Consider the following 25,413-nt stretch of genomic DNA (forward strand, 5'->3'; position numbering starts at 1 on the left):
TCCTTTTTTTGGAGGCAAAGATGGGACAAAGGGAAGAAATTACTTCTCACTAATCCAGTCTTATTGCAGGCAGCACTGACTCTTCAAGCGTTCTTTAATTCTCTGAGTCTTCCAGGAAGAAGCATCGTGCTGACTTCCTGAAGGTCAGTGTGACACCCCTTGCCACTGCAATTCTTGCATCACAGTCTGGCTTTGCCCTACAGTTCCTCTAGAGCCCACAGCCAAGCCCAAAGAGTGCTCCACCCACTGACCCCCCAGCTCCCGTCAGTCTGACAAATAAATGCACCCACCGAGTTTTCAAGCCTGCTGAGATGTATGGGGGTGGGGAGGAAATAGGAAGAGGAAACAGAGGAGCAGGAGGCAGATGAGGAGGAAAAGAAGGAGAAAAAAGGGAAGAGAAGGAGGAGGAAGAAGAGGAGAAGAAGAAAGGGGAGGAGGAGGGAAGGGAGAGGAGAAGGAAGGAAAAAAGAAAGAAAAGAAGAAGAGAAAGAAGTTACCACTACTTTTGAACTGAAAGTTGAAATCTTGTCATTGTATAACTAATGTAAAAGAATGTGGCTACTTCCTGTTCACCTAGGAACTCCTAGATTCTCTCCAACTACAGAAGGGAAAATAGGCTGAGCTGTTTCTGCATTCTGGAAGGAGGAATTAAAAAGTAAAATTAATTTCAGGAATTTCTTAAATCAACACTTCATTTCAGGGAATCAATTAGATCACCATGTGTTTCTAGCCCACAGTTCATGTATTAGAGCTGTACAGTTTAGCTACTCTGCTGAATTACGCAACAAGCCTGGGAGGAAGGCAAGGCAGGTATTACTTATCCCGAAGGGATGGGTGAGAAAATTAATATACGGTGAGACGTAACAACATGTTCAAGTTCACAAGAGATATTAAAGTAGAAAGCCAGAATTAGCCCCATGTCCAGTGATGATGAAATGAAGCCCCTTCCCCTCTAACCATGGTCATCCACACGAATTCATCAGCTTCTCTCTGCCAAGAACATAAAGCATATGCAAAATGGGCTTCAAGAAAAATAATTTTTAAGATTTTGAGAAGCAATGAAGGAAACAGAAATCAAAGAGATGTTAAGACAATGGAAGGGAGAGGGAAGGGTCAATAAAAGATGCCAATTAAAAAGATTCCTTAGAAATAAAAATCTGTAATCAGATCAAATAAAGAATATAACCAAACAAAAAAGGATAGAAGCCTTACAGACTAAAAGGCCAGATATTTTGAGAAAACTCGTTGGATATTTAAGTGTAACAATAACAAAAGAGATTAAAACAAAACAAAACAAAAACCCGTTAATATAAAAGGAATCAAAACCTCAAATTTTTGGTTGGGGCATGGACTTTCAAACCCTAATTTGATTTTTTTGATGTGAAACTTCAGGTGCATTAAAATGAAAGAAAGTGTGAATTTCACAAGTACCAAGACAAATTGCCTTCTCATTCTGAAGTTTGAAATTATACGTTTAAGAAAACTAACCAAATGACACTTAAGTTGTTCAATTCAAGTTGCTTCTTTGTTCCAAAAGATGTTCATTTCTGAATGTTATCCTTTAAAAACCAATTCACCTGGCAATGCCTTGATATTCTATGGAAATGCAAAGAAGATAGAAGTGAACATGGAAACAATAATGGTGTCATTATTGTTTTGTTTTTCACTTATTCTAGATCCTCAAAGCTTTTTCAATCAGATTCTCTTGCCTGTGTTCTGGATCTGGTTTAATTATTGGGGAAGCAGCTAGGTGGGAATGTCAAGAAAGGGTAGTTTTATTCATTCACCTGCATGACCAGAGTCACTTACTTATACGGGTCACAGGCCAGTTTCACAAGCAGCAGTGGTCTCCTTGGGCCCTTAAGATGTCTGCAGGTGCCCTGCCCAGAATATTGTGATGTTAAATCCCACCTGCATGAAACCCTCCCTGAGAAATTGGAGTGCTGGCTTGGCCTGCTATGAATTCCAACTTGAGAAAAAGTCACCAACCTCAGGGCACTTATATGCACGGTTACTAACACAATCTGACCACAGCCAGACAAGTCAAATACGTGATAGTTTATCTTGGCCACCAGCTTTAGTAGGAGATATACAAGTACAGTATTATTGCAGTCTTTGGTCCATTGTCTGTTGACACCTTGATTCCACTCACTGATGTGACATGTGTCTTGAAGATCTTGAATCTAAACAGTTCCAGTCTTCTAGGAGTTCACAGTCTGACAGTTGGAACAGACAAAGTCATTTCAAGTCAGTGTGATAGAGACTGAAAAAGGTAGAAACTGGCAAAGTAGAGTAGAGCCCAGTGAAGAGCGTCAACTCCATCTGGAAATGGAGGGTAGAAAAGATGGCGTAGATGGATGGGTCACTTTGTGCTGAGTCTTGAGAGACAGAACTCAATCCAAATTCAACACCAGTCCTGCCCCAGTACCACACCCAAAGAAAACTCAGAAGAATTCTCAGAAATCAGTGTGTTCCTGTTTACTGTTCTGTTTTGTTTTTCTCCAAATTTCTTTTCTTAATGAGCTTTTAAATATCTGACTAATGCCTTGGAACATATCCTTTGATAACAGAAAATCAGGACTCTCAGGTGACTGCGGATATCAGCCATGGAGGCATGGGTAACAGAGAGGGGGTCCCCTGTCCATCTCAGCCAGCCCAGGTCACATATTCAGAAATGAGATGGACTCATTCAGGCTGACTGGCAGCCTTTCACCCACCAGGCAGTGATCGCGGTAGGCACACCATCCCTTCCTATGATGGAATCCACAAGGTGAACTGGGAGGCCGGATGTGTTGGCTGGGCTGCTGGCTCTGTGCCCCAATAGCACTGCCTTTAACTGCTGGCTCCATCCCACAACGGCACACTCTGCTACTGTTTGAGGGTCCCATAATATTTTGGACTTTTCCAACTGTGCCCAAGCACTGACAGATCAGTGCAGAGCAGAGTCGTTTCCCATCATTCTGTTTGTCCTTCAAACTTGAGCCAATGAGATGAGTCAGAAATAGAAAGATCCAGACTGCTCTATGGAAGCCTCATGGCCTAGAAGGTCCAGGAACTCAGTGGTTCTGCATGCACTTGTGCCTGGGTCTTCTTCGTCTCTCTCCTTTGGAGTTCTCTAGTCCTGTACAAGTTTTCTGACCTGGGATGAGGAGCTTGTAGACCCAGGAGATGAATAGGCAGTGGATGAGAGTACAACATTTGATGTCCAAGAGACTAGGGTTTGGATCCTCGATTGCTTTTTACTAGTTTAGTGTACCTTAGTCTCCTTATCTTAACAAATGAGCTCAAAAATGCCTACCTCACAGAATCTTTTTGAAAATTGAAGACAGAAAAGGAAAGGTTATCTGCAGCGTGCGAAACTGAGTGCATATCATACAGAAGGCATTCCCTAAAGAGGAATTATTTGGTCTCAGCATCTACTATGTGCTTTCACTTGGATTCATCATCTAGCTGGATCTGTGCAGGAATTTTGGATGGCTGCCATCACGGTCTTCATTTTGTAAAACTGGAAACAGAAGCAGGAGAGGCAAGGAAAAATCAAGGGAGACTTCAACCCAAGGTCTGTCTCATATAAATCTAAGATTGTCCTGGTATATACTTGCAAATGAATGTCTTATTTCTTTGGGTGAGAGGAGGGGATGAGAACACAGAAAGAGGACAGGCAAAGTACATCATGTAAGAGCTCATCCTGACCCGGGACCTCAGCCATGGGATTTGGAATTAATCCCTTGGAGGCGACTAGAGAGAAGTGCAAGAACAGATTTCTCAATTTCTAGACCATGTTTGCCTGCACAATGATGTCTCACAATATCTCAAGCTTGAGAAATGTCCCCCTATGTTTTGTGGTGACCATCAAATTCAGTCAGTCAAGTTCAAAGCCCTTGTATGTGTTCATTCAGTTCAATTTATCTTTTTGTGTTACATGTGGGAAAAAAAATGTGTCAAACTTTCTGAGATGGAGGTATCTAAAAATGCAACTTTTCTCAAGTGTCTGATATACTTTGGCAAACCTTTATTAATTCCTCCCTCCCCCAAAATAAGGTCAATTTTCCTTCTATTTCAATTGTTATTGTTATCACTTAGGGAGAAAGACAATGCCCTCAGACTGTTCTCCAGGGTGTCAACAGAATGGGAAGGGTGGCCTGCACTGGAGGCCAGGATGATGATTGTTATTCCTTTACCACTAAAGGGTAATTCTGCAACTTGAGCTGGCAGTGCTGGAAACAACTGCAGTGGTTTAAGGGGAATTGACTATTAGAAGGTATTTTAACGATGTCCAGGACAGATAAAGAATTTGCTTTGCTTCTCCACGCAAATCACATCCAGGCTATGTGAAAAGATGGGAGCCTTCATATTAGAAACACAACCACACATAATTTGGACATAGGTGTAGTAAATAATAATTGCTCACTAGCTAAAGGATGGGGAAAGACCGAGAAGGGAAAGAAAATCTCAGGCCATATCCCATCCATTTGCTTTCCCAACTGAACTTCGTTCATCTACTTCATCCTGCAGAATACAGCTCAAGCTTTACAGTGAAAAAATAAACTAAAAAACTTAATTAGTGCCATAATTAAATTAAGACCTAAATAAGTGAGCCAAAAAAAATTCAGCATGAGTAAAAAAAGAAGTAGTGAAAGCACAATCTTTGACTTAAATGGAGGAATCTTTCATTTGATTACAATTCTTCCTCTTTCTCTCGTATAATTTCATCACGAGGGGATTAATTGCTCTTTCACACCCAGGAAAGGAAACCTGAGAATCCCCAGGTCCCTGGGATGGTGGGGGATGCAAATGCAGTGGGCTGCAGGAATAACAAATGCTCTGTTTCTGAGCACTCTCCCATGATTTATGAAAGGTGTACCTCACTGTGGGAAGATAATGCCATTTGAAATGGTCCATTTCATAAATCTATCCCCCTCATCCCCAGCCGCACACAGGACTACTATGAACTCCTGAATCCAATAATGTTTTCATCTTCTATTGACAAAAAAAAAAAAAAAAGGAAGAAGAAGAAGGGAAAAAAAAGAAAAGGACTTTGATTGGAGCGAGCTAATGATGCACTTACAAGGAGCAGCGGCTAACGTTCTGTCTCCAGGGCTTTCTTTGGCAATGGTCATAGAGCTTTCAAGGGAGGGAAACTTGGATAAACAAAATGAAGAAATAATCAACATGCGCGACATCCCTAATGTCCTTTTACTGCTAGTAGCATTAATTATAGCATGGGCGCAATCCTCCAAGCGACTGCAGAACCAAATGTTTTGCCTGAAGACCCTTCCACCACATGACAGATTTATCCTTTGGAACTGGGATATTTCCTATTCATTCATGCACCAGTTCAGCATATCTGCTTGTTTATCTAACTGCGAGAATGCTTCCAGAAGAGGATTCTCTGCCAAATGTGATGGTGGAGGCAGTCGGGGACCAATCATAAACTTCAGTGAAATTCATGGCTGTACGTCTTTCTGGTCATAACAGGGGGAACTGATATATGCATACCAACACTCTGCAGGCTCCAGAAGACCCTTATGAAATATGAGCATGGGACAGAGGAAACTTCCTTGGGATCCAGTGACAATGGACAGCATAGACATGAAGAGTGGCTACGAATATGTGACCAATGAAACTTATTAAAAACTCACACACTATTCAACTCTTTCTCATGAAAGACTGAGAGACAAGATGAAGGGGACCGGAGGGCGACACATAGTACCCTGATGTCATGGATGCTGAAGAAAAAATAAATAAATTTACTAAGCAAGAAATGCTTGATGCTCACTGAAAAGGAGGAAAAAAGTTAACAAAAGAAAAAAAGTACACGTACATGTATGTTTAGGGATAATTTAACCTCAGCAGGGATTATTGCATTTGAGAAAACCCACAAATCTACCCCTCAGGTACAAGTGGATTAAGAAGCAGATGAAAAACAAAACAAAACAAGAAATTAGGTGGAAATAATGCAAAACTGTGAATCTGAAAAACTACCAATACAGGATACTCATCCTGATACTCTGAAATTTGCATATTTTGACTTGTATTTAAAAAGCAATTTCAAGGTCAGCTTCAGTAGGGAAACACTGAGCTAGAATGGGAAGTAACCCCATTAAAAGTCTACCAGCGCTTTGCATATTTATTTTTCTTCTTCTATAGTGAGCAATGATGACTCATAAATCAAAAAATCAGGGTAAACAAATACCATAGAGGTTATTTTATACAAACTGCATACTTCTTATTCTATCTATTTATACACACAAATATTTCTATTACTTGGAATTATAAAGTGTGTAATACATGCATGCATGCTTTAAAAATCTGCATTCATTTGCATAAGATAGAAAAAATATATTATTGTCCTAATTCTCAGAAGACCATGGCCCAAATAAAATGACGACCACCTCAAATGCATTTTTCTATAATGGAGTGGAAGTAATTTTACTTTTAAAAGCTTTAGGCCTGTGGTGTTTCTTTTAAAAGTATAAATAGATTTAAAGTCTCTAGTCATGTTGATTCCCATGGTCTAACTATGAATTTCCTATGTGGGTAGAGGCAGTTGAACTGGATAACCTTGGGTCTTTCCAACAAGTCAAGGAAATTTGAGCAAAAGTGTATACAAATAATCAGACTCAGCCCCCACATCTGTATGTCAGGTAGATTATTAGACCTATGTCACCTGATGAAGGATTAGGGAAGAGAAGTAGACTGACAGGGGGAATGGAATTTGGAGGATTGAAGATCATCTTTCAAAGGGGTTGGGTTACCCAGAAATAAAGATTTTCCAAGTAGACATGGGTGCCTATGAAGTCCAAACACTTTTGTGCCTCAAGGACCTCCTTCTGGATAATTTGAAATTTGATAAATCAGTCATTTCTAAGTTCTAAGTCGTTTCAGAAGCCACATGGAAGAAATCAGCCCCACTGATCTGCTCATTTCACTGAAAATAAATCCCTTGCATTACTGATTAGGCTACATTTGAAGTGACTTTTAACTGGGTAAAAGAAATCTACCCTTGAAAGATAAACATTGCCACTGCTGAGCTGATACCAAAAAGAGAACCAAGAATCAAATGTAATTCACAAAAAATTTGAAAAATGTTCCCACCAATGGCTGAATCATCATGGATCATCTCTGAGGGGAACACAGGACAGAGAGTGGCAGCTGTGCTTCAGGTACTGCCCCTTAGTAATCTCTAAAACCTAGCACTCAGTTCAGCTTGTAACAATAAAAGATGCTTTCTGGATGTACCCTGAAGATATATACAGCTATATTTGTTCCAGGCGGCATTTGTAATGAGCAACATGGACAGGACCATGGGTCTACTCAAATGGCAGCAGATCCACTGTCTTGCCTGAAGCCCTCTAGTGGTTGCCACTGCACTTGGCAATTCCAAGCTTTTGGCCTTGGGCTGAAAGCCTGCAAGCCCACCTCTCCCACTTTCCGCTTTCAGAGAAAATCCAGGTCATTACATTTCATCACCTGTCTGTGTCTCAGCTGTGTCAAACCAGCGCTTGGTGTATGCTGTCGTCCCCACCCCCCACCCCCCGACTTGAACCTCTTGCTATCCAGTAACCCCTTGGTTATCGTTGGCATTTCAAGCTTCAGATTCATTAATGGCTTTCCTGACCCCCAATTCACATTAACCTACTGCTGTCACCCCCCACTCTCTATCACTTGGCCATGTATCACTTCTCTGTAACTTGTATCTTACTCACTCATCCTTTGCTGATTCTATGACTGCATCCGAACAAAGCCTTCTGCTTTCATTATTACAGCCTCCACTACTGGTACACAGTAAGTGCACAATAAATACTTGTGGAAAGAATGAATGAACCAAAATGTCCAGAAATGACTTCATGTTTGCTATATTTTAGAACATCCTGAAGTTGCGAGCCTAAGTATTGATGTGGCTCAGTAATACTGAAGGATCGGTGGGTCAGGCCCCACCAGGACAGCTGCTGAGGTCTATTAACAGAATGAGGCCAAGCTGTCACCTTTGAAGGTCTCACTTCTTCACACAATGGTCCTTCATCCCTCTGTGTCCAGGCCTCACTGCTTGATAAATATCACTATCCCAGTACATATCATCAGAGGTAGACATTGAGTCCAATTTTGTAGGCTCACTCACTAGTTGGAAGAGGTAGTGCAGCCAGTGTTGATCTACTCCCTGCCTTTTCCCACCTCACTTCTAGCTCACTTCCAGGTGTTTGGAAATCCCACCTTACTATTTTTTCACTCTCCTCTTGCAACAGCCATCCTCTGACTTTCCAAGAGTCCAGGAAGATCCTGACATAATGTGTCAGATCATGACATTACAGGGACATGAGATTGGAAATCTCAGGCTCTGTGTGGGAATCCCAGCCTCGTACAGGCTTCCTAGCTGTGGGAAAATCATCTGCCTTCCCTCATGACAAGTGAGACAACAGGATCTCATGACAGGGCTTTGAATATTAAATCACAGAAAAGAAAGTACTTATTATAGAGCATGGCACATTAAAAAGTTCAATAAATGTGTGTTAACACCTCCATTTAACTTGCATAACCATAAAAATACACAAAGAAATAGAATTTTTTGTGAATGTGTCACCTTTCATATTTGTGTCAAATTAATATAATTAAAAACATAGATGTACTGGTGAATGAGGGGAAAGTTGCTTGTACTATAATGGTAATCTTTGGGTAAATTTGAAATGCTATTCAAATCAAAAGTTCTCCTTCCTTTGCTGCCACCCCCCAAAACCCATAGTGTGCCACTCTTGATGGAAACCTGACATATTAAATTTTTAAAAGATCTAGGAAAAGGGATGATTGATGAGAAAGAATTATTGAGCAGCTGTTCCTGTATTTTAAGCCTGTACAGTATTTCTACTGCATTTTCTAGGATCAGGTTTAGTATATATTGTACCAAAAAGTATACAACCACATTTCAAAATCTGAATGGATTACTAATGGATTAATATGCTTTTAAAATGTATCCCTGCAAGACTAAACTATGAGCAGAATGCCTTGCTTCTCTTGGCTTCCATTTACCATGAGACACCCAGTAATACTCCAAGTTAAAGAGTTACAGAAATCTGGAATTTTATATGAGCCTGACAGTGATGGATGGAAACCATACTCTAGACATACCTCAAACAGTAGCACTTACTTTTTCTTACTTAACTCATAGTTGATCTACTACTGGAGCCATTTGTTGGAAACTATAATTGCTGAGCTGTTGCCAAAAATCTCTTGTCTATGGTAAGTTGGTTTCCAAACCAAGAAGAAAAAGTACAACTGAGACATATTCCCAAACCTATGCATCCCAAGGACTGCACCAGCCAGAAATACGAGAAGTTCTAAAATTCAGAAAGTCTTCCCAGAAAGCAAGTTAGAATTCAGTACTGGCGTTGGCTATTTGTCAGGGCTCCAACTGGCTGCTTGTGTCCACGAATGCATTCCTCATTTATTCCTTGAGTAGTTAAGCCTACAGAGGAAGGGCTCTAATACTAAGAAGTCTTTTCCATCCTGGGGAGATGATGCAAAGCTTGCTCTAGTTTGGGGGTCTTTGAATAATTCAGAGATTCCAGAAATTCCCTTGAGATTGATCACCATGTGGAGCTACCTGGAGCACTTCTAGGGAATTAGAATCCAGATCCAAACGTACGAAGGCGCACATAGGAAATATCAATAGGTAACCACTAAACTCACTGCTTTCCTTTACTCCAGCTTCTAAACCTCCCCTCCCTATTTCTGTCCATGGGGTACCATTCTCCTGGTTCCCACACCAAAAGTAATCATGACCCGTTTCCTTATCATCAATTATCTCTGATCTCTCAATTTATCTACACTACCATTCTTAGTCCATTCCTTCTCTCCAAACCCACTTTGCCAACTGAATTTCAAACCTCATCATCCCTCAACTAAAACACTATCATAACCTTCCAGCTTATCTCTGGCTTCTACTTCTCTCTCTCTATGTGTGTTTTTTCTGCATTTATATATAGTTGTTATCATGTAACTGTCCCACTACCAACTCTGAGATCTGGCATAGAAGATCACCAGGGATGACCTTACATTTGCAAAACCTCCATGGTGGATGGAGGGGTTGAGGCAGGAGATTAGGACATGGCTAGCCAGCTGGGCAAGTGGGCATAATCTGCCAATCATGGAGATTCAGGACACATGCTCAGAAGAACCATGCCCAGCCGTGGACCTGGGGCCCATCAGAAAGTTCTATCTTCAATTCTGGCATGAAATCAAGCAGATTTTTGATAAGATAGCCTAAATCTGATGTCAGAATGGGGGACACAAAAGATGTCCACCATTAACCTTGTGGCCACTGTGCTCTCTCTTTCACAGCAGCCTGCTCCCACTCTGCAAGCACACTTCCTTTTGGACATTCAGTTGGCTCACACTCACTCTGCAGAGCACACTTCTTTTCCTACCTTTAATATACGTAAAACCTTGCTACCCTTTATGCTTCTCTTGCCCAATTCTTTGTTCAGGACAACCGAAACCTGAAAATAATCCCTAGAAGTAGCCCACACCACCCCAGACTCTGGTAACTGGGTGACAGGGACAAGGGAAGGACTCAGAAACAGATACATCCCCCATCATTTTCTTCATGGGTCCCTTGCAACCCGACCAGTTCACCCTGCTTCCCCAACCTGTCCTCAGCTGTCCTACCCTCCCACTTTGGTCTTTGGAATTAAAGGTGTCAACAGCTCACCTTTTAAAAACAAAAAGCAAGCCCCATGGCAGAAGCTGCTCCAGGGAATACCTGATGCCACTGACTCTAAATTCTGCTCCCTGTACTCAGCTCACTACCTTATAGAAAGTCTTGACCAGTCTAGTCCAGTTCAGTGCTCACTGTCCAGTCCTCTAAGCTAAGGGCCGAAGCCATCTGCTGTTTGGACTCTGATGACTCAACCAGAGGGACAGGGCAAGGTTCAAGCCTGCACCATACTTTCCCCCTGGAGGACTTTATGTAGTTCACATCTGTCCTTCAGACAAGGGGCTGGACAAGATGACCTCCAAGATGACCTCTTTGCGTCTCACTTTGTCTGTTTGGGGTCCAGGAGGGGGCTGGGGCCAGCTTGCATCACCTCCATTCTGGGAAGGTCCCTCCTTGAAACCAGCACTTCCTGGGCTGTGAGTGCCAGGTGGCGCTCTGTGATGTGGATGGAGTCTGTTTTAGTTTTGTCGGGTCCTTCCGCAGGAGGATTTCACCCCAGAGGCCACAGCTGCTGGCTTCTCTTTCAGGGAGGTCAGCGGATTCCAACCCTCCGTTGGCATCTCCTGAGAATGGTGCCAGGAACATTTCAAGGGCAGCATTTTCCTTGGCAGGTGTGCCTGCTGGCAGGACCCACTTCAAGGTTTGCAAGAGCAGGAGAACGGCATCTGGGATCTATCTGTGGTTGTTGGTTTGCATATGTGGAGGGGCGAAGTAAAAAAGAACCATCTTACACAGCATGTTCTTACCCAGACACGGGCTGTGTCTACATGAGGAAAAATTCCAGGGTGGAAAAACAGCCCACAGGGCACCTAGGATGGTCTCAAGGGCTGTGCTGAGTCATTGCAGGGTCAGCTGAAGAAACACCTCTCTGCTGAGTCGATGCCCTGGTGGGGCGTTTGATGCAGGGCGGTATGAACAGCTTAGAGAAAAGGTACCCTCTCTTTGTTGATGGGCTGATGATCAAGCCCTGGGGACCTTCCAGCAACTTACATGGTTTTACCAACCTGAAGCTGCATTCAAACTTCCACCCAAGTATCTGATCCTACTGAATCCATCTCACCTGCCTGGGAAAAGTAAACACTTGTCCCTCTGTATTCCAGCCAGATTCACAGGGCACTGCACCAAGTACTTTTGTATCTGCCTCCTCCGTCAGATCACAGGTCTCTCAAGGTCAAGGGTCATGGAACAATGGCCTTCTTCTCCACACCTTTGTCCCTAAAGAATACACCCAGCACTACTTGTTGAGCTGAGAATGCCCAGCCCAAAAAGTGTTCTGACTATGCACGGCTCTCTTTCCATGTCTGGCTCAAAAGTCTACATGCTGGGAACTTTTCATTTCCCCTGCCTTTTATCTCCCCAGCATGGCAGATGCTCGCTCATCTCTAGTCTCAGAGGAGAGGCTTTTCCTTAACCACTGTCTAGGTCTGAAGAAGGTACTCTTGCCTATTCCCAGAGCACATCACCTGGGCTCATGCCCCTCAGCTTCCTGGCACCCCCAGGGCCATGCCATTTCTCCACTCTTTTTTGGTGTGCAGACTACCTACATACGTCCTGACAGCTCCAGCTTCCTTCTGAGACTGTTGGCTTCTTAAGGCCAATGACAGAATCTTTCATTATTTTCCAATAAAATCTATGAAGTTTTTACTTAGCACATACTGATCATTATGCAGAACATTCCATGTGCATCTGCTCATGTGGTACCCACACCGACCACAGGAGGTAGATGTTAACGTCCACATTTTCTGGATGAGGAAACTGAGGCTACCAGTGACATGTCCAGTTAGTGATGGGTCCTGTGTATGACCCCAGAACTGAGTGCAAAGCCACGACTGCCCTTACCTGCCATCCTACCTGCCTGTCTTCTCATTTCCCAGCACAGCAACTGCCTCATGGACAGTGAGCACTCAGCAAACACATGTTGGGTGGATGCCTTAGAGACACCATGAGGCCTCCTAGGGCTTTTCAATGTGTCCTTTACCTTCCCCTTTCTCCTTCATTTCGTCATTCTGCTCTTTGTCCTTGGATAAATGGACTAGAGAAGATTGATGGCAATTAGCAGGTCATTCAAATTGTAGTGCCTTCAACCCAAGAGAAGTTCATGTTAAAAAAGAAAAAGTGCTGGACTAGTTGGCCAAGGCTATGGGATGCAGTATGATTTAGGGACTAAGTAACCTCTAGATTCCATTCACAGCCTGGTTTCCCTGCCAGACCCCATGGCCAGATCTCAGCCAGCAGGACTGGAAAGAGGAGTGGAAAGAAGGCCAAAGAAGTCCAAGTGGGAAGTTCCTGCCATTCCATTGGGCAGAACTTGGTCACATGATCACAGCGAGCTGCACAGGAAGTTAAAATGCAATTGTTACTGTGAACCTTCATGTACTCCTTGGTTTAAATCCTGTCACTAAGAAGGAAGGATGGACTACATACTGGATAACAAGCAACGGTTCTTAATACCATTTCTGGGGTCCCAATCTTCCTTGGTTTACATGATGCTGGAGGTCAAATTTTAGTCATTTCAGACAAATCCCTTGGAAACTCACTCTTCCATTTCTTTTCATAGCTGTCTACTTAACAGTGGCTCTTCCAGGGGTTGGCTGTCCTGGCAAGCAGTCCCTGCTGGCCTTCCAGCCTCCCCCCATCCCTGGAAGTGGCGCCTGCCTCCTTCTTCATGCTCAATAAATATTTTTAGAAGATAATGACTCAAGGTATGGCCATCTTGGATCCCAGATCACACTCTTATATGGTGCCAGGATTTTTTTCCCCCTCTCTTTAGCATTGGAAATAGATTTTTAAGCAGAGTTATATAGCAATTCCTCTTCGAAATCCTCCTTTCCTTTTCTTTAGTAATGTCTTTACAAATCACTGTTATAAAAATAAGGCAAGCAGAAGGAAAAATATGCAGTACCCAGAAACTGAAAATTCAAGTGTTTGCTTTTTATGGGACACTTGAGGCTCTTAAAAAACAGAACTGCTAGAAAACTTAAATACAAAAAAATCACTGGATGATAACATAAAAGCCCAACAGAACTGAACTGTTTATGAAAATAATTTGAATATTTACACTTCAATTTATGGTCTGAAAATCACCCCTACACCATGCTCTTATTCTTAAATGGATTTTTTGAGTGTTAAATACATTTTGATTATTTTGACACAATGTCTACTTGGATATTCTGTGCAATGATTTGAAGGCAAAAAGGAAATTCCTTAAGAATCCAATGTATATCCACCAGAGTGTACATTATATATGCAGAGATGTACATTAATATGTGTGCATCCATATGAACTTTAATAAACATCTCAACTTAAAGGAGTACTTTTGGTAGTTGTTATTGTTAGAGGAAAATAATTATAAATTTAACTCAAATGAAGCCTAGGGAGAATACACATTGTAATTCTCCTTACAGAGAAGCTCGGGTTCAAGTTCATTTCTTTTTATTTTCTATGACTGAGGCTTGCAGGATCACTTAAACCATGTTTTATATACAACATTAAGGAAACACAGCAATGCAGGTCCATAAAAGTATTGATGAAAGAGAGCCACATATACCAAGTGCTCTCATTTTGTCTTCCCTATTATTTTTCTTTTCCAGTAAGTCAAAGGAACCTCTTCTCAGAATTTCTTTCATGTCACCTATTTAGGAAGTGTATTGACAACTATCTTAACAGGCCCCTAAAGCTTCAAATAACGGTGCCCCCCAAAAATCAGTATTCACATCAAAAGGAAAAAAAATTATTCACAACAAAAAAAGTGGTAGAGAAAGCATAAGTCCAAACTCTTTATCATTAAACTCATGGGCTTAATGAAACCCAAACATGGAGAATACATTATGTAAATACCACAGAAAAAGGGCTTTTGAAGTCCAGGGGACCACAGTATCCAAGATCTAGGACTGTGATTTTTTTTTGTTTGTTTGTTTATGCATTCTAGCAAGACCTCATATCACACACACACACACACACACACACACACACACACACCAGACTATTCAGTTTTAAATGCAAATCTCTGCAAACTTAAGCAAAAGGGATGGCTAGGAATATGTGTCTGGGCACAAGAATAATTCACTCAACTTCAGAGTTAAAAGCAAAAATAAACAGTAAGAGAAATCACTACTTAATATGCTTTCCTAAGAAAGACTTATTCAAGGAGAAACAGGAACATTCTCTCACACAGGGGCACTAAAACAAAAGTAAAAATCAGAAGCAAAATACATAGCCTGGAGACCAAGAAGCTCAATAAATAAGCACTTGACTAAATCTTATAATTATACATGAATTACCTTCCTTCTCTCCAAATGGAATTTAAAACGCACAACTGCGAATAGTAGTTCAACCAACATGAGTTGAAGTGCTAGTATCTGTGGACCACCTGAGATCAAATACCTAACTTCCATTTGTCAAATATTGACTGAGTGGCTACCTGAAGTCAGGTTCTGGCCTGCACGCTGGAGTAATGGGAGGAAAGCACAGAACCTCTGTCCCGGGAGACTTATAGACACGTGGATGCACGCATACAACAATAACGGAAATAACAGCACTTCCTGATGGCCTGTTGTGTGCCAAGCATACTGCTGAACCCTCTGTGTATTAATCATTGAAATAACCAGCTACGAGTGCTTTAAAAATTATTATCCCTGCATTACACATGAAGAAATCAAAGCTCATAGAAATTAAACAATTTGCCCAAGCTCACCCTGATATACATGGACTGAAAGTGGCTCTACCGGAAGGTGGTGTCCTGCTTTCTCCACAAAGCTCAAACTCAGGGATTTCTGGGTGCCAGTAACAATGGGCCAGGCACTGAAAATCCTGCGCTTGTGCCTTCCTGAAAACGAGCCATATTTTATATAGGGGAAAACTCAGGCTTGGGGACAGGCAACTGTGATTTCCTCCAGCTCTCCTTGTTAGAATTGGCCCTCAGCTGTCCTGATGGCTAGGCCTAGGTTCTTGCCAGAGACTCGGACTGCCTCCAATGAGTCTTTCAGAAACACAAATAACTTCCCAACAGCTCAGATCTTGTTGGATGAATTGGCAAAGATGGATATGTTTGCTTCCTGCAAAGTGAGCAAGTGCAGGTCCCTAGCTTCCTGTGACCTCATTGTGTTGTTGCCCCTCAAAGACAAATGGTCCTGAAACTGTATTTGCAAACTTGGGATTTTACGTAGTCTGGAGAAACCACGGATAACTAACTACCTCTGAATCGCAAAGGCCATCCTTACATTCTTAGGATTTTCTGATGTCTCTACTGCCTATGAAGGACAGCAGTCACTCCTCACCGTCCTCTCCCTCACTTTGCATGGCTTGTGGACTATAATCTGTATCTAGTCCTCCCTCCCCCTCTCCTCTTGGTTCAGTTCTTCCTGCCCAACCGTTCACTGTGTGAAAAGTCCCACGTATGTGTTCATTCACAGGATGGGCAAGAGGGAGCACGTGAAAAAACTGAATGAAGAAAGGTGCAAACTCTCCTGGGCTGAGGCCAGGGCGTGAGGCAGGTGACCTTCCTTCAAGTGCTGCTTCATCTCTGGCCACAGCATTGCCCTGCAAGGGCAAATGGCATCTTTGCCTTGAAAAGAAGTGGAATACCATTGACAAGTTGAAGACAGAGGCTTCCCTTCTATACTCTTGGCAAAGGACAGGTGTGAAAGTCTGATTCTCATTGAGAAAAGGGATTCTTTACAGTTTGATGAAGCAGGAATATATTTTTCAAATGTGCATTTTCTCCCTGTAATATTATCCTTTCGGTTTTGCAGTCCGGGCTCCCAAGTGGAAATAAAGCAGAAAACAACATCCACTGGTGAGATTCGGACTCTAGGCACATAAGGTGGGACACTTCTGGGGTGCAAGGGCATTTCTTGACATCAAGGGTGGAATTATGGCCCCGGTCTTTATTGATATATTTTTCCAGAGAGTTCTCTTAGCAGACAATTACTGAGAGGCCTGGATCTCACTTGGATGCCCGTCTTAGAATGTTCTGAGCAGCCCAGGGGCTGTTTCCTCAACCCCTGCATGCTGCCACCCAGTGGTAGCAATAATCAGCCTTGACCACGTGGCACCAGCAAGGCTTAGCTAGTGTGCATGTCTGTTGCCCTGGATGACCAATGCACTCTCCGTGTTAAAAATGAACACGGGGAGCCCACTGTGTGCTAGACTCTTACAAGGGCTCTAATCACATTCAGACCTATGTCCACATTACAACTGCCATTTTGTAAGAAAGTGCTCTAAAAACAATGTACTTAAAAGGGGCATGTAAACTAGAGTATAATAAGGCAAACCCTATAGAAGGATAGGACTGTATGTTTACTAAAGGCATAAATGGTTACTCACACTCATAGAAACCAACAAATAAATGCTAAGCAAATAACTGGAGAGGAGATTAGTGCTTTCTAAACATTCAGAAGGATTATGCTATATATGATAGCAATATTTGCTTTCCCATGCTAACAACCATAGAATGATTTGACAGATAAGGAAACTGGATTGATTTTAGCCTTCTGACAAAACCAGAGTTTTGGCACGTTGCTATTTACTCAAGGACAACCAGTTAGTATGTAGCAGAGACAGCTTGTAGAGAGATAGTTTCCACTCTGAAGCTTGGATGCTCTCCCTTATGGCATTCATTCTGACTTTTTAATAAATACATCTTGATAGACAAGTTCCACTTTTGACAATGACAGGATGACAGCAAGCTCCATGTTTTAAACAAACTTTCCAAAGCAACCCCTCATAAAAGCATACTCAAACAAAAAGCCTGCTCATCTTTAAGTGTCATAAAATTTGTCTAACCACATAAGAAAGTTCTTTTCTAAGATGCCTGTGAATTTAGATCTTCAAGTCTGAGCTTCAAAGACCTTTTGGTATTTTCCCCTGGCTGTGTGGCCGTCTTTTCTCTAGCAGGAGCCTTGTCTATGGATTAATAATTCCGAGCCATCAGCCCAGGCCACCATTTGTGAAGCCCCAGAATCCTCCCTCTGACATTTCCAGAGCAGATTAAAAACTAATTATCCTGGGAGAGTCAAGTTCACATGATTTTCTCTAATAGGAAAGAACAATACACTACCTGATTCATAGGAGAGTAAAATATCCCTCTCCCTGCACCAAGAGATTTCTTGGAGAAGCTGCTAACATACCATGCATTGTAAGTTTATACATAGAATAGGATGCAAGTAGAATTTCCAGCCATATTTTCTTAGTTTGATATTCTGGCTCTTGTCCCCACCCCCAGAAAAAAATAAGACAAAATTTTAACTAGACGTTAGAAAAGGCAGGTTTACAAAACAGCAGAGTAGATCAATGGCTCACATAGAAGAAAATGACCACTCTATTTTTGGAATGTTCTGTAGTAGAAATGATGGTGATGATACGGATGATGCTATTTTTGCCAAGTGAAGCTAGGGTGGGCAAGGTAGAAGGAGAAGAAGGACAAGGAAAAGAATTATAAGTCCTGGATGTGGCATGCTTTTCTCTACAGAGTTTATGTTTCTGGTCAAATAAAATCAGAGTTGTAGTTCTTGCTCTTAATGAATAATCCTACTAAAATAGGCTATATAGCTTAATGACAATGCCCTGGAATCCTCAAGTGACACTTCTGTCCATTTGCCCACTGGCTTTATGGTTTGAGTCAAACCTATGAGCTTCAGTTTCCTACTGTGTAGAATGCAGCCTGGAATCTATTCCTGAAGGTACTTTCCCAAACAAAAACGACTTCACCCGAAGAAATGTGGAATATCTGCCTGGTAAATGACTGTTTACTTGGGGCCTTGGTCACAGTGGATAGTCTTAATGCTATTCAGGGTGGAGACTGGCCACATTCCATAGTCCTGGGGTGAGAATGTGAGAACAGGCCATTCCAGGAACATCGACAATGTGAGTCAGGATGGGGACACTGTGCTGGGTGATGTCAGCGGGCCTGGATGGAGAGATCAAGTTTGTGAGTGACCAGTCACTCAATCAGTCATGCCTATATGCTGGAGCCCCAGTCAAATCTCTGACTGCCGAGGCTCCGGTGGTTTCCCTAAGTGGGAAGACTCCAGATATTTTGTCACACATTGACTCTGGGAGCGTGATCTTCCCTAACTTCAGAGGAAAGGGACCACGAGAGATTTGTGCCTGGTGCTTTGTCTGGATTCCACCCTATGCACCTTCTTTCTTTACCTGATTGTAACCTGTACCCATTCCCTGCACAAGATGATGAGCACAGACACATTAGCTTCCGGTAAGTTCTGATAGTCTTTCTACTAAGTTATCATACGTAAGGGTGGTTTGGGGAACTGCCCCCATGAACCTGCTACTGGTATCAGAAGTGAGGACAGTTTGAGGGACTTGTGGTTGTTCCCTCGCTCTTCACAGCACCCTACAAAATGTCCACACATGTACATACTCTGCTTACTGAAACAGCCACTGTTTCCAAAGAGTTGGCAGGAAGTCGGTGGCTCTCTCACTCCTGTGCCCTGTAAGATGTCTAGCATCCACCAGACTTCTCGGAGTTCCTGTTTCCTCACTGAGTTCCTGTTTCCTCACCAGTACAATAAGGATTTGAGTAAGTTGCTCAATCTAAATGACAAAGTTATTATGAGACTCGACTCGATTAAGATAATGACTAGGAAAACTCCTTGAAAATCATCACTTCTTTTTCAATTGTAGGACATTAAGGGCCACTGTTACTACTACCTTGGAGTTTAAATGCTTCAGAATTCTCTTTACTCTCCCGGTTTTATTGTGTGTCTCATGACCAGGAACCTCCTCTTGTCTCCATCTGCAGCAGCTGGAATTATGTCAGCCAGAACTTTCATTAGCAAATGGTTTAAGTCGGTGAAAAGTACTGGCAAAACAAATGCGGCATTTTGACGTGGCTGTATCTACTCCCGCACAGCGCAGTTTCCAGGCTAATGTCTTTTCAAACAGCTCTGTTTTGCCTGCAGACTTGAATACCCTCATTATAGGGTTTGAAAAAAAAAGTTCCCTTATGTTTTTTTAAAGAGCGCCATTCTTCAAAAAGATGTCAAGAAGCTCTTTTTTCCCCCCTTGCTACAAGGTGTAATGTAGAGATAAGCACAAAATCTGGTTGGAAATGTGACCTATATTGGACTGGCAAAGCTTAATATCAAGCAAACAGCTAGTTTGGGAGCAGGTTTTGTCCTAGCTCACCGCTGATATTTGTAGAAAAGTACCTACGTATTATTCACGGGCGGTGCGAGAAGCTTGAGAGTCAATTACGGTGTTAAAAAATTGGAATCATTTGTTCATCGAGTTCATCAGAGTTTTGAACAAGTGCCTGGCCTTCCTCAAGACAGCCAAAGCCAGGTCTTTTGGAAAACATTTTATTTTCATGCTCAGCGTAATAAGAAGAGAACAGTCATGTTTTGCAGATGAAATGGTGCTGATAATGAAAAGTAGGTCACACTTTCTCTCTCTGTCTCCATCTCTCTCTCTTTACTTTCCCTAAAAGACAAAGGGAGAGTCTGGAAGACATGAATCAAGCAGGGCTAGAGTCTGACCTGGATGTTCTTTGCACTCTGAGTAAAATTAGGAGCATTTCTTCTCAGGGCTGACATTTAACAAGGGCAAGGAACTTGGAAACAGAAACTGCTTTCTGGGGGTTTACTTGAGCGAGGAGGAGGCCTGGGGTGAGGGTAGAGACAGCAGATCTTCTAGCATTTGGGGTCAATAAAAAAACACAGGTGCAGAAGCTGTTGGTGTCTGTGAGCTTAGAGGCTGGGGCAGCAAGACAGGAAAGAAGCCCGAGGTATAAAGCATTCCATCAGTACCCAGGGAGATAATGCTATTGTGTGTGATTATTTTCTTCTCCACTCCGTGGGAGGATTATACATCCCTGCTCAGAAGGAGCCAGGTCACTTTCTTTGGTCAATGAAATTAGGCTACCATGTTGGGGGTCACTTCAGGGAAGAAGCATTAAGAACCTGTCTTGTCTCTTACCCCAGGAGTGCTAGAGAGAGGCCGTGCTGTCAACGTGGATCCCGGAATGGAGAAGAACAATGGCAGAGCCAGCTCTTGATGGTCCTATAATGAGGACAGGAATTTGTCTTTTCTTTCTCCAAGCTGTGGAAAATGTGGGGCTATTTGTTATCACGGCATATCTTACCTAGCCTGACCCACACAGTGCCTCTTAGCTCTGAAACTAGTAGGTATGCCAACTTGGTGGTCTGTACTTTTAAATCACTTCTTTGGCTCAGAAGTGGGCATTAACGCATCCCTCCGCAACTGAATGGACTGGATTGCAGACTCATTGGCATGGGCTGTTGTCTCCAGGATCTCCATATGAGAAAATAAAGCTGCTCAATTACTGGGGGTGGTTAGAACAGAGTAAGGGCTTTGAAGAGATGATCTCCCATGGTTACCTGTACTAGACGGTGAAACAAGATATACCAGGGCGAAGATCCTGGAGCCAACTGCAGGGAAGCAAATTCTAGACTCTACCATGCTCTCTGCTGGATCCTAGCTTCTCTGCCCTTCTGTCTCCTCATCTGTAAAGATGGCTCACAGGGGGGCTCTGCCACATGGAGCTGTGGGCAGAATTAATCAAATCAACCACAGAAGGGAGGAGCGGACAGCCTGGCAACACTATCACCACTCAGAAGATGGTGCTACTGTGGCTGTTGAACCAGTTGTTGCTGTTATACCACTGTTTGCACTTAAACTTCTCTACCGCTGAGTTCAGTGTGGGATCTCAGGGGCATAATTCTTTGGATGGGAAATGATAACCAGGAACAGGCCTCGGGCTGCTGCTGGGATGACCGGACTTCCTTATGTTGCACAGTAAGTGTCACCACAACTAGACACTCACCTTAGGCTCAATTCCTTTCTCATCCCTGGACCCAACCAGAAGCAACAATGTTAATGACCCTTCTGCACTTCTGGAGCAGGCAGCTGAAGAAGACAGGCAATGGTCAGTGCTCAGATAATCTAGCACCGAGCAAAGGACAGAGAGGAGCCAGTCTGAGTTGTGTGACACAGAGTTTAGACAGTCACTGGACTCTTCTGAGCACTGAGTTTCTAACCTGTAAAATGGGAACAGTGACAGAAAAATCCTGTGGGAACTGAGGACAGGATAAGATAATATATGTAATGTTATGAGGATGGAAAGAATTACACAATATTAATATTACCTGTTATTATTATTAATAATAAACTAATACCAACAATAGGAACACTGCCACAAACAAATACACAAAATGATAGCAAGCATTTTGCAGCTTGTCTTGGAATGAAAGAAGGAAAACTAGTGAACTGCCAGGAATCTCTGCTCACATCTACAAAGGAGACAGAGGGTATGGGCCTGAAGCTGGGTGACAGAAAGAGAAGAGGACGGAACACTGTGTATGTCACAAGCCTCCCCAGGAAAGAGAGAGGTTTCACAGCTATAAACCAAGAAGTGCTCCTTACTAGAGAAAGGAGTGTATGAGCTCCCTCTTTGGATGTCAGTGTTTTCTCATCTACATGCAGGCCTTGTTAAATGTGCAACAATCACTTTCATTCCACAATGTAGATTTTCTTATTTTTAACAAAACTATTTCCTGTATGGCGTAAGGTGGTCAGTGCTGAGCTATAGCTGTGAACAAGAGACACTCTCCATGCCCGTGTGCAACATGGTCACATTAGGTGGCACATTAAGTTACAGGTGTGACGTGAGGTTCAGCCCCAGTACATGGCTTCTGGCACAAGGAAAGCAAAAATGTATTGTGGTGGTGGTTGTTGGTGGGTTGACTGCTTTGTTGACTCCATGAAGTCCTGAGTTAAATAATATCAGCCCAGTGTGGGGCCAGGTTGGCACCCAGACTCCATGGGCCTGGACTAATGCACAGGTGTAAGTGAGTGGCTTGCACTGAATGTGGCAAATCAGGCACCACACCCATCCAGGAGCACACAAAGGAAACTTGTTGAGTCTGGGACAAAAGAAAACCATTCTCCTTTCTCTTGTTGTTGATTTTCTGATTTGATCTGGGGGACTCACAGCTTCCCTGACACTTAGTTCATAAACCTGGGGATGTGTTCAGTGCCAACTCTATGGTGAGGCCTTGGCCCAAATCCTGCCAAACTTCCAAATCTCCCTAGACACTGAGCCTGGATCCGGATGGATGCCACTCATGTGAGACTGAGTCCTAGGAAGAGACATCTGCTCTGCTCCCATTGTAAGGAACCTGGATGATGGGGTGTAGAGAAGCTTGAGAGAAAATGGTGCCAATGCTGAGCAAATGAAGCCTCAGGGTGGAAAGAGGAAAACCAGGTCCTGATTGTTTAGTTTCTAGAGCAAGCTTTACCGGATCCCCCTGGTCACATACATTTTCTAGTTAGTTAAGCCTATTTGGACGATGTTTCCTTCCACTTAAAATCAAAAGTATCTAATATTGTCAGCTCGATAATAGAATGGAAACCATTTTCTTGACCTTGGATTGTTAAAAATGAACACACTCTCCCATAATTTATCAGAGATTTTGCTTAGAGTCAGGACTGAATTTCTAACCTTAGAGATTTAGCCTTGACTACTTTGATACTTTAAATCTGAAAACTTGGTGAATGGACTTCCTTCTCATTAACAGAGAGGGTAACAGACATTCAGCCCTGCAGGTTGGGGACAAGCCCAATTTATGCCTGTTGTCTTGGCATAATTATTATTCGTGTCTCTTTTCACTCTCAAAAGTATCCAAGATGGATGGGCTAATACATTATAAGGTCACTCTCCTGGTAGTTCTCCTTTACAAAGTTGTTGTGTTTTTTTCCTTAAAAGCAAAACCTCCCCTAAATTCCTTCCAGTGATAATTGTGGCTAATTTTACTCCTCACATAATCTCCTTTTGCCAGTCTTCCCATGTTTGCCTTTGGGGGGATTAATCATTGGTTTTAGCTGTCGGACCAGGTTCTTGAACTCAGGGTATTATTGTTTTATCTAAAGGAAACCCCTCTGGAGCAGGACCTCCATCCATCATACCTCCTACAGTAGAAAGAACTGATTAACACTTCCTGGCCTGCAAACTTGTTTGTTGATCTGTCGCTTCCTTTCGTGTGCACTGTGTTTAGGATCTGGCAAAAGGCATTGTTTTACAGAGATGGGACAGTTATCTGTGGGGAGTACAGTGTGCTGGGAGTCTGGCCACCTCTGTAAACACAATGATAACATCATGTCTGCACGCTTGGGAAGACAATGGTCTCGAATTCCCTTTTCCTAATTAGAGTTTGGAACAATAGGTGGGAAATACGAGGGCCCATTATCATCTATTGGCCTTCATTTCTGGGCATTGACTGAGCTTACAGTGTTTTGTGTGTGTGAAGGAACAGCAAATTAAAATTCAGGCTTCTTCCATTTCTCTTCCTTGAGTATTCATCTTGTTATAAAGCTCTGGTGACAGAGATTAAAAATTGGAAGACAAAGATTTGAGAGCCATAAACACTTGTGAAGAGTACCAAGTTCCCCTTTCAAAATTATTCGATAAGCAAAGGCCTGATCCAGCCAGATGATGAGATGAGAGGTGGTGAAGACATTTTCAAAGGATTGCTTGCATCAGGAAGAGACACAGATAGGCACCTTCCTCAGATGGGGAATGATCTGTCTGCCTTCTGAATTAATGAATGATAATGTCATCGGTTTTTGGCTAGTAAAACCCAGCAACAGCACAGTACGATGTTTCATCTTTTAAAATCTGAGATGCCCAGTACCCTGCTAACAATGGGCACATTGATCTGCACAGCAGGGTTTGCCTAGGAAGTCCCAAGCAGGCTCACAGGCAAGCATCCTCAGGGGCAGAGTCAATACCAGCAATCAAGCCATATTAGGTCAATTTACATTTATGATCACCCTGAAGGGTGGCAATTAAGTGATTTAGATTGGAAAACTTCCCTTCAAATTGCAGATACATAACATTACTTCTTACAGAATCCTACCAGGCAAGATGGCCACCAGATGACCAGATTCTATGCTCCATGACTGCTGTGCTCCCAGAAGGGGACCCTCTCCATCTGTACCCTGCAAAGGAATCCTGACCTGGCTTGGTTATATGGTGATGGAGGGAGGATGGAGGAGCCTGAAGATAACTGGAAAGCAATTTTTTATACCTAATTTAAGTCTGAGCTGCCTTCAATTTCTGTTGACCTAGCTGAGAGGTCATTCATCCCCTGAGAGTCCTTCTCTGAATGTCTAGATCAGTCTAAAGTGGTCTTCAAAGGATGAGTTCACCCCCTAACACACACCTCTGCAGTTACCTGATTCTAGGTCTCCCCAAAGCTGCCAGAGGTGAAACTATTGGAAGCCAGGGGCCTGGCTTCCTTCTTATATTCAGGACCTCACATAGCTCCTGGCTGTGCTTTCTGGTCAATGCATTTCAGTTAAACAAGGCAACCCTTCTCATTCACTTATTCATGCAAAAAAATTTTCCTTTATTACACAAAGAAAGAAAATGGCATGAAATGGGAACTGTGTCTCACAAGTACAGTATGCGAGCTGCAACTCCTGTATTCAGGTTTTCATGCGTCAGCAAATATTTTCAAGTTCTTCCCGTGCACCAGACACTGTCCTCATTGCACCAGACTCAAATGTGGACAAGACTGATGAGTTCCTTGTTCTCCTGAAGCTTTCAGCCAATGGGAAGACAAAAACAATAACTGAGCAATAAATGAATGGATAGGCAGATAGTTACAATCAGATAGTGTTAAGAGCCAGGAAGAGAAATAAAATAGCTATGGGATAGATAGAAT

The 25,413-nt window shown here is 42.7% G+C and overlaps 1 protein-coding gene across 4 annotated transcripts in view; it reads right to left on the reverse strand.

Moving 5' to 3' along the window:
* Positions 1-25,413, reverse strand: part of Wwox (WW domain containing oxidoreductase) — a 930,576-nt gene that overhangs the window by 236,016 nt on the left and 669,147 nt on the right. For 2 of the 4 annotated variants that reach the window (XR_015450909.1, XR_015450905.1), the window contains exon 8: positions 1-25,413. This exon is cut by the window's right edge and continues 377,531 nt beyond it. The exons of the other annotated variants lie outside the window; for them this stretch is intronic. The gene's annotated coding sequence lies outside the window, so the exon portion shown is untranslated. 4 annotated transcript variants of the gene reach the window in all.

The sequence above is a fragment of the Heterocephalus glaber genome, unplaced genomic scaffold (genome assembly GCF_053883595.1).
Source record: "Heterocephalus glaber isolate CG9 unplaced genomic scaffold, H.glaber_assembly_v1.0 deba00000071, whole genome shotgun sequence".
Taxonomy (NCBI): Eukaryota; Metazoa; Chordata; class Mammalia; order Rodentia; family Bathyergidae; genus Heterocephalus; species Heterocephalus glaber.